Here is a 13,189-nt window from a genome sequence, read left to right as displayed (position 1 = left end):
CCCCCGATCCATCTCTACACTATTTGGAAAATTTGGACATTGTAAGTTGTTTGAAATGTTTGCTAGTTAGCCTATTGTTCTTGGTTATGAGTTTTTTTTTATTGCTCTTAAAGGCATTGAAAAATCTATATAGAGTTTTTGATTCCTTGTATCCTCCTGCTCGGAAGCGTGGAGCTATCACTGCTCCCCCACTCTACAGTCCACCCGCCTCACGCCTAGCTTGCTGGTCGGGAAGCTAGTGCACTACCTAGTTGGGCATTTACGAATAGCCCTGGTGGGCTTCCAGCCTTGAATGGTTTGCCCTACACACTACATCCTGAATCCTTTCTCTCTCTTCTTCTCCTCATCTTTACTATTTTCTGCTTCTTTTTCCCTTTTTCAGTCGGTTGGCTAACAAGGTTCCTGTCTCTGGTCATAACTACCTTTCTCAACCCCACCCATGGCCCCCCTGAACATACTGACACTCAACGTCAAGGGACTTAACTCCCCAAATAAAAGAATCAAAGCCTTCCAGACATTTGCTTCCCTGAAGGCCAGTATTGTGGCCCTTCAGAAGACCCATTTCTCTAACAAGAGCACCTCAAAATTTTTCAGTTCCCGATACCCACAGGTGTTTACTGCATCTGCCTCTACAAAACAAAGAGGTGTCCTGTTAGCTTTTCACCACACCATACCATTTACACCTGCAACAAAAATAAAGGACCCAGAAGGCCGCTATATAATCTTGATAGGTATGCTGCAAGACGTAGAAGCCATTATTCTGTCGTATTACACTCCAAATAATAACCCCAACCCATTTTTATCGCATCTCTTACAAGTTATCAAATCTCACTGCAAAGGCCCACTAATTATGTGCGGTGACTCTAATTTAACACTCCATCCCCACCTAGACAAGTATATACCCCCTCAACTCAATTTCGCAAACAACTCCAACAAGCTGCCCTTCTAGATACCTGGAGAGAATGCAACCCCTTGAAAAGGAATTACACTTTTTGTAATTTTACTCTTTCCCCCACAAATCATTCTCTAGAATAGATCATATATCGATCCCAGTTGCATCTGCCCTCATCCTTCTCCACTCAAATATATGTCCTATCACCTGGTCGGATCACTGTGCAGTGATCACAACTGTAGCTTCTCTAATCCCCCAGGCCAGAGATAAAACTTGGTGCATGAACGAATCACATTTAACAAGTCAGTCCTATTGTTTTGACATACAACAAGCCCTAAATTACTATTTACAACATAATACCTCCCCCGAAATATCCCCATATTACCATCAGTTTCCTCCAATTCCAAGCCTCTCCCATTGAATCCCATAGATTATCCTTAGAAAAGACTAAAGTTGAACTAGATCTCTTGTTCGCCAAAGAGGAAGACAAATATATCCGTAGATCCAACCATATGGTGTATACTAAAGCGAACAAACCAGATACTTTTTTGGCATTGCGACTTCGGTGACCTGAGGGAACCTATAAGTCCATCAGACTTAAACAGGCAAGCGGTATCCAAACAAGTTATCCAATTAAAATACTTTACGAGTTCTGTAAAGGTCTTGCAACTCTCTACGAAGTCAAATCTTCCTTGCCAAGTTCCCAAGCAGAGGCACTTTTCCAAAACTTAGCAATCCCAAAATTGACAGAGGCTAACCAAGAAACTATGGACAGCCCAATTACGGCCTCCCTAGTAATTACTACAAAAAGTTTGCAAATACACTCGCCCCTCTCCTAGTCACATCATTTAACGCTCTGTTAAATCAGCACTCTTTTGGCCCAGATACATTGACAGACATAATTTCAATGATTCCTAAACCTAATACAGACAGTACCCTTTGGTCGAACTTGAGGCCCATCTCACTTAATGTAGATATAAAAATTTTAGCCAAAATATTAGCTCTGCATCTCCACCCAATTATAGGCTCTTTGATAAATAAGGACCAAGTAGGGTTCATCTCCAAACAGCAGGCCAGCGACAATATCCGCCAAGTTATCCTGTTACAACAGCTAGCCAGATCACATAAAATTCCCATGCATCTTCTTTCGCTTGACATTAAGAAAGCGTTTAATACCTTTTCCTGGTCGTACTTACATTATATATTAGGACGCTGGGGATTTGGCCCACATTTCCTCCAGTGGATCAGCGCCCTTTACACTCACCCCCAAGCATATGTAAGGTATTCTGGATTCCGATCAGAAAGTTTCCAAAGGGGGACTAGACAGTGCTGCCCTCTCTCCCCATTCGTTTTTGCCCTTGCCATTGAGCCCCTTGCTGCACTGATCTGAACCAACCCTAATATCCAAGGTCTGGAGATAGCCTCCACGTCTCATAAGTTATGTCTCTTTGCAAACGACACGCTCTTATTTATCACCTCCCCTCACACCACACTCCCAAATCTATTTCAACTCTTGCACAAGTTTGCATTGGTTACAGGCCTAGAAGTAAATAAAATTAAATCTAAGGCCCTTAATGTGTCTATCCCACAGGGGGATCTCAAACTCTTGCAAGAGAATTTTCCATTTGTATGGGCCAATTAATCGATTCATTATCTAGGTATTAAACTGTCCAGTAACCCATCAGATTTATTCCATACCAACTTCCTCCCGATGCTGAATCACCTATCCTCACTTCTTAATGTCTGGCAACCCCTAAACATTTCATGCCTTGGTCGAGTAACAGCAGTAAAAATGACACTTCTACCCAAACTTTTATATCTATACAGAGTTCTCCCAATAGCAATTCCTCCTTACTTCCACTGCGCCGTTCAGAGTCAAATCTTTTAATTTATCTGGGGCTCCACAAGGCCAAGGGTACCTAGGTCTGTACTTGTAGGGAAGTAAATCTGCTGGAGGCCTAGGTGTGCCCAATTTCAGGCATAACTACCACGCAGCCAAGTTGGCCCAAATCGTATTATATCATGCAAAATCTGAAATACCCATCTGGGTCAGCCTAGAAGCAATTGACTTGCATCCTATCATTGTTACTAACTTGCTGTGGTTACTTTCCACTGCGCGCGGCCACATCACCAACCCAATAACACAGCACACGTTAAAACTTTGGGATAAACTGAAAACTGTATTTATACTACAATCCCCTCGCTCCCCGCTATTGTGCTTTATTGGCCATCTTCTACCCAGCCCTTGTACAACCCGCGTTGTTTCGGTCTTGGGTGCGGTCAGGTCTGGGTCGCATACGAGATCTGGTTACTGGCGATACGGTCAAATCATTTCCAGCTCTTCAATACCAAGCTCAACTTCCCCATCGGGAATGCTTTCGTTATCTTAAAATTTCTCTTTGTACGAGCCATAATTGGCTCTAACACAGGACCCAACACTCTTACACCATTCGAAGGTATTTGCGACTCAGACCCGCACACCCCAGGCATTATCTCTTGTTTCTACTCTCTCCCATCTCACCTCACTTTTTACTGCCCTCACACTCTATGCCCAGCAATGGTTCAAAGACCTGGGAGTAGACCTTGATACAGAAGACTGGACAGATATATGGACTAACACCAAAGTAGCATCTCAGAATGTTGTCGTCCTGGAAGCCAGCTATAAAGTCCTAATGAGGTGGTACTTTGTCCCAACCAGAATTACTAAATTCTTGCCCACATACTCTCCAAATTGCTTTCACAATTTTGGCGAGAAAGGTACCCATCTGCATATTTGGTGAACATGTCCGATAGCTCAACGCTACTGGGCGACAATATTCCGAATGGCCTCCACCCTTTTTAGAGAACCTCTTGACCCAGAACCCGCTCTGGCATTATTGAATCTCCTACCCAAAGACTGCACTAGGGCACAGAAACATTTGCTCCTCCAACTCATGACTGCGGCAAAGACACCCACATTAAATATAGCCGAAGTGAAGAATAGAGTCACCCAAGCATTGATACATAGTAAAATTGAGGCCATCATCCTCAATAGAATCCCACGACATCTGAAAATCTGGCGGTTATGGGTAAACCGCCACAGCAAAATGACATTTCTAAAGGAAATAATGTAATTTAAAACTGCTTGCGGCATGTATTGTCAGATCCCGGCAATATAGATAAAAATACCAAAAGAAATGTTGTGGATGTCCACCTCAAAATCCATACCAGGCCCTTCAGGTCTGGTATGAATATTAAGGGTAACCCCACACCCAAATTTTAAAAAAATGGCGGGGGGGCCCCAGGCACTATATACTCTGAACAGCAGTATATATACTATATGGCCTGCCCTATATACTCTACAGAAAATTGGGGCTTAGGTGTTGGTAATACCAGAACACTGTAAGCCCTCACAGTTACTCTTGTTGGGGGCAGGAACAGGCCCTGCTGTTAAATAGTATATCAAAAATAGTAATTACATGCCCCTGTTAAACAGGGGCATAAAAATTGGGCCTTGGGTGGTGGTGGTGGTGCCACAACAATGTAACCCCTCACAGATAATCTTGTTGGGTGCAGGGACAGGCCCCCTGTGTTGAAATATTATATCAAAAATTGTAATTACATGCCCCTGTTAAACATGAGCAGAAAAATTGGGCCTTGGGTTGTGGTGGTGATGCCACAACACTGTAAACCCTCACAGATACTCGTGTTGGGCACAGGAACAGGCCCTGCTGTGAAATATTAGATCAAACATTGTAAATACATGCCCCTGTTTAACAGGGGCAGAAAAATTGGGCCTTGGGTGGTGGTGGTGCCACAACACTGTAACCCCTCAGAGTTACTCTTGTTTCATGCAGGAACGGGCCCTGCTGTGAAATATTATATCACGAATTGTAATTTCATGCCCTTGTGGAACAGGGGCAGAAAAATTGGGGCTTGGGTGGTGGTAGTGGTGCCACAACCCTGTAACTCCTCACAGATACTCTTGATTGGTGCAGGAACATGCCTTGCGTTGAAATATTATATAAAAAATGTGAATTAAATGCCCCTGTTAAAAAGGGACAGAAAAATTGGGCCTTGGGTTGTGGTGGTGGTGCCACAACAATGTAAACCAGGAATGTGCAATTAGCGGACCTCCAGCTGTTGCAAAACTACAAGTCCCATCATGCCTCTGCCTCTGGGTGTCATGGTTGTGATTGTCAGAGTCTCGCTATGCCTCATGAGACTTGTAGTTCTGCAACAGCTGGAGGTCCGCTAATTGCATTTTCCTGCTGTAAACCCTCACAGATACTCTTGTTGGGTGCAGGAACAGGCCCTGCTGTGAAATATTATATCAAAAATTGTAATTACATGCCCCTGTTAAACAGGAGCAGAAAAATTGGACCTTGGATGGTGGTGATGGTCCCCACAACTGAACTAAAAAACTAAAAATATTGTTGGAAGCTAGCATCATCAAGATTGAGGAGTAATATTATAGTCAGCATAGGCAGTCTTCAAGGGATCCCACATCCATAGAATATTCAATCAGTTACATCAGCATCAGGTGCTTGATAGCTGCTGATCCAAGACTGATTCATTTTTATGAATGTGAGCCTAGTAATGCAGTCTGTGGACTGGTACACTCTATGATCCATTACAAACCCTCAACGGCACAGAATGTGCATTCAGAAAGAAAGCTGGATGCAGGACAGGCCAGTAGCTCAATTACATATTGAGCAAGTTCTGGCCAGTGGTTCATCCTCAAGACCCAGTAACCCAGTGGATGCTCTGTTGGAAAGGTCTCCAAGTCTGCTCTTGCCCCTAGATATTTCTGCACCATATAATGAAGACGCTGGCGATGGTTGCTTGAACCGATCAGACCTTGGCACTGAGGACTGAACAATTGTTTAAAGTCATCGGTCAGACAGCCTTCTCCAACGCTCTTCCTCTAACTGAACAAAGTCTCAGAAACACGTTGTCCAGCACCAGGAAATGGTAACCTCCCAGGGTCTGGAAATGCGTTGCACAAACCTTTCTTCAAGGCCCCCTCAAAATGAATCATCCTCTGCTCCCTCTGAGAAGGCATGATGAGTTCTGCAACCTTACTCTTGTAACGTGGATCAAGTAGGGTTGCTAGCCAGCATTAAAAATCACGCATGCTCAGATTGACCTACGGGACAGAAGCTATTGGCTACTGGCTATTGGACTTCCTTTTTCTAGTCGGGTGGTACGTGTTGTACGACACCGCATTATAAATGATCGGAATTTGATTTGACCATGTGTAGGCAAGACAGCTTGAGCCGAATTCCGTCAGAAAGCCATCGGGAAAACTACCAGAGCTTTTTCCGACGAGAATTCCGATCGTGTGTACGCGGCATTACACCAGGGTCCCCAGAGAGCCTCCCCTTACACCAGGGTCCCCAGAGAGCCCCTCCTTACATCAGGGTCCTCAGAGAGCTCCCCTTACACCAGGGTCCCCAGACAGCCCCCCTACACCAGGGTCCCAAGAGAGCCTCCCCTTACATTACTGTCCCCAGAGAGCCTTCCCTCTTACATTAGTGTCCCCAGAGAGCCCCTCCTTACACAGGGTCCTCAGAGAGATCCTCCTTACACAGGGTCCCCAGGGAGCCCCTCCTCTTACAACAGTGTCCCCAGAGGGCCCTGTCCTTACATTAGTGTCCCCAGAGAGCCCCCCTCTTACATTAGTGTCCCCATAGGGCCCCTTCCTTACATTAGTGTCCCCAGAAAGCCCCCCTCTTACATCAGGGTCCCCAAACAGCTGTCTCCCCCCTTGCAGGGGTTCCCCTGTACCTGGCTGGTGGAGGTGGGAGGCGACAGCTCTATGGTGTCCACAGGCAGGGGGATCTCCCTGGGGCTAGTAGTTCTATCTCCGAATGTATACAGCGGAGAGGGGAGGGGCTTCTGACCCGGGCATCAGCAACAGTGTTCAAGCAGAGTGAAAGTGAAACTGATACCTACCGAGTCAGAGGCCCCTCTCTTCTCCTCTCCACTGTATATGACACTCGAGAGAGAGTACTAAAAGCCCCAGGGATATCCCACCACCCACACAGGCACCATAGAGCTGCTGATCGCCGCATTCCACCTCCTCCCACCTCCCCCCACTGCACTCTAAATGGCAAACCAGAGGTGCAGGGGGGATGCTGGGATTTTGGGGGCCCTCCCACAGTGTCGGGGCCCTAAGCAGCTTGTGTAGTGAGCTTATAGGGCGGATCAGCTCTGCAAACAACATTGAACCCTGTCCTGCATTCTTCCCATCTGCCAGCAGAGTTACCCAGTGCTGCGCCATGAAGAAAAGGTAATGGCCCTGCCCATGCCTGCTAGACCATATGTCAGCGGTAATATGAACCTCACTGCTGACTGCCCTGTCCAACGAGCAAAAAACAGCGTTTTGGAACCTACCACTGAGGTACAGCACATTCCACAAATCCACAAAAGTCTACCAGCTGAAAAGGCAGCAGTTGCAGTACTAGCAATTTGGCCAAGCTAGCATTTAGATGCTGAACATGTGGATGGCTGGGACGGAATTTATTTTTATGGTTCAGCAACTGGGGTAGGGAAATTTGCCTGCTAAAATCATTTGGTGGTGTACTGCTAGCGGATTGGCTGCAAGTACTTGGGACACCTATTGCTATACCTTTATTCCTCTCAGTGCTTTTGAGAGGACTGGAGGTATAGTAGGGTTGGAGATCCCAGATAAGGAGCAAGGAGAAGTCTGCCTTTTTCTTTGATGTGGGTCTTTCAAGTGCTGTTGACAACAGATTGCATGGCAGGTCGTCATATGTCTGGTCAAGCATGTGGTGCCCAAGCGGCTGCTGTTCTGGCCATGCTTGATCCACTTCAGACATAGGTTTCGAACGGTGTGCGATTTTCTGCACATGTGTCGAAAAAGGGCCACACCAAGCAACTTTTAAAATTCAGCGGGGAGTCAGCAGCACCCTGCACCTGCAGAGCTCTGCGGTGTGATGTAATTGGGTGGCTGCCCTTAAGCTGCCCTTGTTGGAGTTGTGCCTCCTCCTCCTCCACCTCTCTTCTCTCAGGCACCCAAGTACAGACAGTGACCTCATCACCCCCTCCCTCCTCATCACTGAAGCAAACTTGGCAGTATGCTGCAGCTGGGGGAACATGACTACCAGTTTCTTGTCCTTCTGTGGCACCCCCTCTCTCTAGGCTCACGTTTTTCCCTTCCTCAACCTGGGAACCAACATCTAAACCTTCATATCGCTGCGCATCCTCCAGCAGCATGTACTCGACACTATGGTCGAATAATTCTGGGGACTCCTCCATGCATGATGGTGGGGCTACAGAAGGAGTGACTGTGGAAAAAGAGCCGGTGGACTAGGCCGATTTGGCAGCTGCATTGGAAGGCAATCTACTCTGAGCCTGGGTGACAGAGGATGAGGAAGGCTTTGTTATCCACTTCACCAACTTTTCTGCATGTTGTGGTTCAATAACCCGACCAGCAGCAGAAAAAAAGGACAAGCGTGCCCCACAGCCATCTGCAGAGGATGCACCATGTCCATGACCACCACTGTTGACTGTAGACACGGAGGCTGCTTGCCCTCTTTTAGTGGCCTGTGAGCAATTTTTTGGTGCCAAACGAGGTGGAGAGGGCTATAAAGCAGGGGTCATGAACCCCCGGTCCCCGGCCCACTACCACTGCTGGGCTACTGGCATGAGAGCGCTAGGTGGATGGAAGAAGCGAGCAGGCAGGCAAGCAGAGATGATATCATCTCTCTCCGCCCCCTCTGCATTACCGCTCTTCCGCCCTCAAAGCCAGCCTGTCGGAGGTGCAGCAGGGAGCAGAGAGATGACATCATCTCATACTGCCTGCCCCGCATCGCCACTCTCCCCTGGCTCCTCGGTGTGTGAAAACTTAGGATTCCTTATTCAGCGGCGCAGATTGCCTGCCCCCCAGACAGCTGATCAGGGATGGCAGAAGGACGGAGCCAGAGACTGAGAGCCGAAGGAGTCCCGGACCCTCCCTCTGCCAGATGAGACCAGTTGCAGCATGAGGAGAGAGACACCCTGCAACATCCAGAGGGGCGATCCCACAGAGATGTGATGTCATCAGTGACAGGTGAGCTGTGTGTGGGAGTACAGATGAGGTGTGCTGTGACTTTTAGTTCACCCCCTCAGCTGTCTGCCTGACATACCACAAGGGGCGCTCCACTTACTCCGCATCTGGTGACAGGCAACGTGGAAGGTGGCAATCCACATCTTGTGGCAGGCAGTGTGCAAGGTGATGTGGCAAGTGACAATCCGCTTCTGGTGACAGGCAGCATGGCAAGTGACTATGCACATCTAGCAGCAGGCGACAGTGGTAAGTGACACACTCAGGGCTCCTACTGATTCTACAGTATGGCGAGTTGAACTATTTCATTTATTACTGCAATGTAATAATAGAAATAATGCGCTTCAATCACCCCGACACCATATCAAGCATGGTGCCGTGATTATTGAATCACTAACACCAGCCATTGCCCGTGAAAAATCGTTACCCCCCCCCCCCCCCCCGGTCCTTGGCACAATTTTCATCCACACAGCCGGTCCCCGGTGCCAAAAAGGTTGGGGACCACTGCTATAAAGGACTATCAGTCTTTAAGACCGATCCACAGAGGTTGCAGATCTCCTTCATGGCAGAAGCTTCTCCCGCAGGCTCAGTCATGGCTGTTTGTACTGTTAGGTACCTGGTGGTGAGCCTGACCTGACGGAAGAAGACATCTCTTACAGCTCTGGTTCAGGGACCACTGGAATGGACACAGTGGCTCAGTGAGCGCAGCGGGGTAGGAGTGTCTGAACTGGAAGCAGCAGCTGGATCCTTCGGAGACTGGAACTGCAGGCTAGATGATGGATCAGCAGTCAGTGGTCAGCAGAAACAGGAGTAACAGCAGCAGGACCAAGATGCAGCACACTTGAGGGACAGGCCGGGTCACAACAGATAAGGCAATCGAGTATGTTCAGCAGGCAGAAGCGAGGTACAGGCAGGCAGGGGTTCGGTAACAGAAGTTCAATTCAAAGCAAGGTCATGCAGGCCAGGGTCAGGACAGGAGAGGTCAGCAAAGTCAATTGAAAGCCGGGTCAGAGAATAAAATCAGCAGGCGGATTGCAGGAGACTCAGATACAGAGCTGCAGACAAACAGCATTGAGCAAATGCAGTTGCTCTCCTTAAGTAGGGCCACTGGCGCCAGACAGTGCTAACGCGCAGGCTGTGCGCACACAGCCACCCGTTGTGCACATGCGTGCGCCTGGGAGGCGCACTGGCGCACACACGCGTGCCGATGCCTGGCTTGCCCAGCAGCGTGCGTGCATTTGCCCATTTTGTGCGGGTAAAACCCTGCGACACAAATTCAATTGTTTAAAGATGAATATTTATCGATTATTGGTTCTGTGTATCAGAAAGGCTTCATTGACAAAGACACATATGATTACCTTAATGTAAAAAATCAGAGAATGGCAACATTCTATGCCTTACCAAAAATCCATAAACATCCGACTATGCCTCCAGGAAGACCGATAGTGTCAGGGATTGGCTGTTTGACAGAGAACACTAGTCGCTTCGTAGATTCTTTTTTGATGCCACACGTGTTAGCTCTACCGTCATATACCAGAGATACACTTGATCTATTAAAACATATTGAAGGTATGGTTGTGCCTCCTGATGCCCTGCTCGTGACTTTAGATGTGGAGGTTTTGTACTCCAGTATCCCTCACGAGCAGGGCATCAGGACAGTACAGACTTTCCTAAGAGAACAAGATTATCATCATTGGGAATTTTGTGATTTCATTCTGGAATTATTAAAGTTCATATTGACACGTAATTGCTTTATGTTCCAAGAGTCCCACTACCTCCAGGTACAGGGAGTGGCTATGGGCACTTGTTGTGCACCTGCCTACGCTAACCTGTACCTGGGGGTTGGGAACGGGAAATTTTCTCTGATGATGCCTTGTCGATATATACCAGCCAAGCTCTATGCTGGCTGCGATATATAGATGATGTATTCATCATTTGGACAGGTACCCTTGACAGTATTAATTCTTTTGTTCATACTCTTAACCAAAATTAATTGAATCTCCAATTCACTGTAGCCAGTCACGCATCTCATATCACTTTTCTGGATCTCACTATTTTTAAAGATGAAGCGGGCTGTATCGCTTCTACTTTGTATAGAAAAGACACAGCAGGCAATACTCTGCTTCATGCGGCGAGTGCACACCCTGACAGACTTATACGCAGCATACCATACTCACAGTATGTTAGGCTGCATTGTAATTGTACTCATACAGAGGAATTCAAATTCCAGGCAAATATCCTCTGCAATCGCCTCAAAGCTAGAGGGTATAGTAAATCTATTCTCCGTAGAGCCTACAATAAAGCCTCACATCAATCATGAAATTCGTTACTGTATAATAAAAAAAGACTACGAAACAGAACTTAATTGTAAGATTTATCACCAGATTTTCTAACCATCATTTAGAACTACAAAAAATGTTGGCCTCCCACTGGCCTATCTTATGTGAAGATCCAGTGTTGGCCAAATATGTAAATATTTTTAATATTTAATATCACTTTTCGTAGATCGAGATCTTTATGAGACAAACATACGTCCAATCATTTTTCTACTACACCTCCCAGTCAATCCCAACATGGGATATACAGATGTGGAAAATGCGCATTCTGCCCATGGATCCAGACAGGCGAACAGTTCACATTACCTAATGGTGAATGTTTCATTCCCAACTTTTATGCAGATTGTGAAACCCGGGTAGTCGTTTATCTGATGTTATGCAATTGTTCTGCTTTTTATGCAGGCAAAACTATTAGACTGTTTCATTCCTGCATTAAAGATCATGTATATTATTCTTCAGGTAGCAAAATGATCACGTCAGGATTTATATCATAAATTCGATACTTCTGTCATTTCATTTATTACCCTCACTGTGGTCCCTCCAGACCCACGAGGAGGTGACTGGGACAAATAAATTCTGAGAAAAGAGACTGTTTGGATTGAGCGACTGAATGCAATTTTTACACCAGGTATTAATGAGGCTCAATCATATAGACCTTTTCTCCAGAGCCTCTTTTTCTATACATATACAGTTTCTTACTATAATTTTTTATAGCATATTTTTCTTATGTGATATGTAGTTCTTATTTACTTATCTTGTGTTTTCCATTTTTTTTCTCTTTCCCCTTTAGTAAATGTCTATTATATAATTTCAAAAAAATGTTATACAATCTATTTAGACTTTTTTGATTGTTATCATCCGTGCAGTTCTTAGCGTTTGGCTATTGAACATATATGTGAATGGTCTATACTTCATTATTGCCGTGGCTTCCTTTTATGCCAGTGTTTATTTCCAGCCTTTTATTAGACTAATTAATTATTTAATAATATAACAACTCCCTCCCTTACTTATTTCCTAACATATTTTCTCATCCTTTGTACTTTATCTTCTTATAGCTATTACCTACTTTGGCTTCAAATTATTATAAACAATCAATCTTGGGATATTAGCCCTTCTGTTTTTTTTGGGCTTGCTGGCTAAAAGAATTATTTTTAGATATGGTGTCTTTTCCTGTTGGGACTCGACATACTCATCACCAATCTGACCTCCTTTTTAATGATCTACTATTTTAACTCATATTTTGATATTTAGTAAGTCATTTTTTCTTCTAGTTCTAAACAATTATATAACTTGATTTCCTCCTGTCCCCTCCTCTCATTTTCCTCCCCTTCTCATTTCTCCCTTTCCTTTCCCTCCCCATTTTCCCTTTTTTCCTTTCTTCCTCTATTTTTCCCCCCTCCTTTTCCCATCTTCCCCCCTTTTTCCCTCTCCCTTCTCTCTTTTCCCCCCTCCCCATCCCCCTCCCCCCCCCCGTTTTTTTTCTCCCTTGCTCCCTTCCTTCTGTTCTTTTCCTTTTTTCTTTCTGCCCTCCTTTCCTTCCCCTTCCCTTTCCCCCCCCCCCCCCACCTCCTCCTTTGCTCCCTTTTCCCAGTCTTTCCCCCCCCCCCTGTTCATGTTTAACCCCTTTTCTATTATGTTACACACGCCCCCATGGTGTCCTTCAAAAGGTTGTCCCCCTCTTTCTGTACCAATGTCTTTATTGGTGAGTTCAAGAATTGATATTGAAAAATGTTTCTGTTATCTCTACTATTATATATTTTTTCTATTTTGGTAGTCAGTCATGATTAGCTCCGGAAAAATCGTGAAGAAACATGTCGAGCATAGTATCATCACTCAACCTATTTTGGAAGTTCCGTGACTCTGTTTTGTACATTATATTTGGGAGTGTTATGTCCATCAGAGATATTTTTG

This window comes from Lithobates pipiens, unplaced genomic scaffold, assembly GCF_037356315.1.
Source record: "Lithobates pipiens isolate NorthernLeopardFrog02 unplaced genomic scaffold, aLitPip1_a1.2 Scaffold_19, whole genome shotgun sequence".
In the NCBI taxonomy this organism is placed as follows: Eukaryota; Metazoa; Chordata; class Amphibia; order Anura; family Ranidae; genus Lithobates; species Lithobates pipiens.
Note: the sequence above shows the minus strand (reverse complement) of the source record.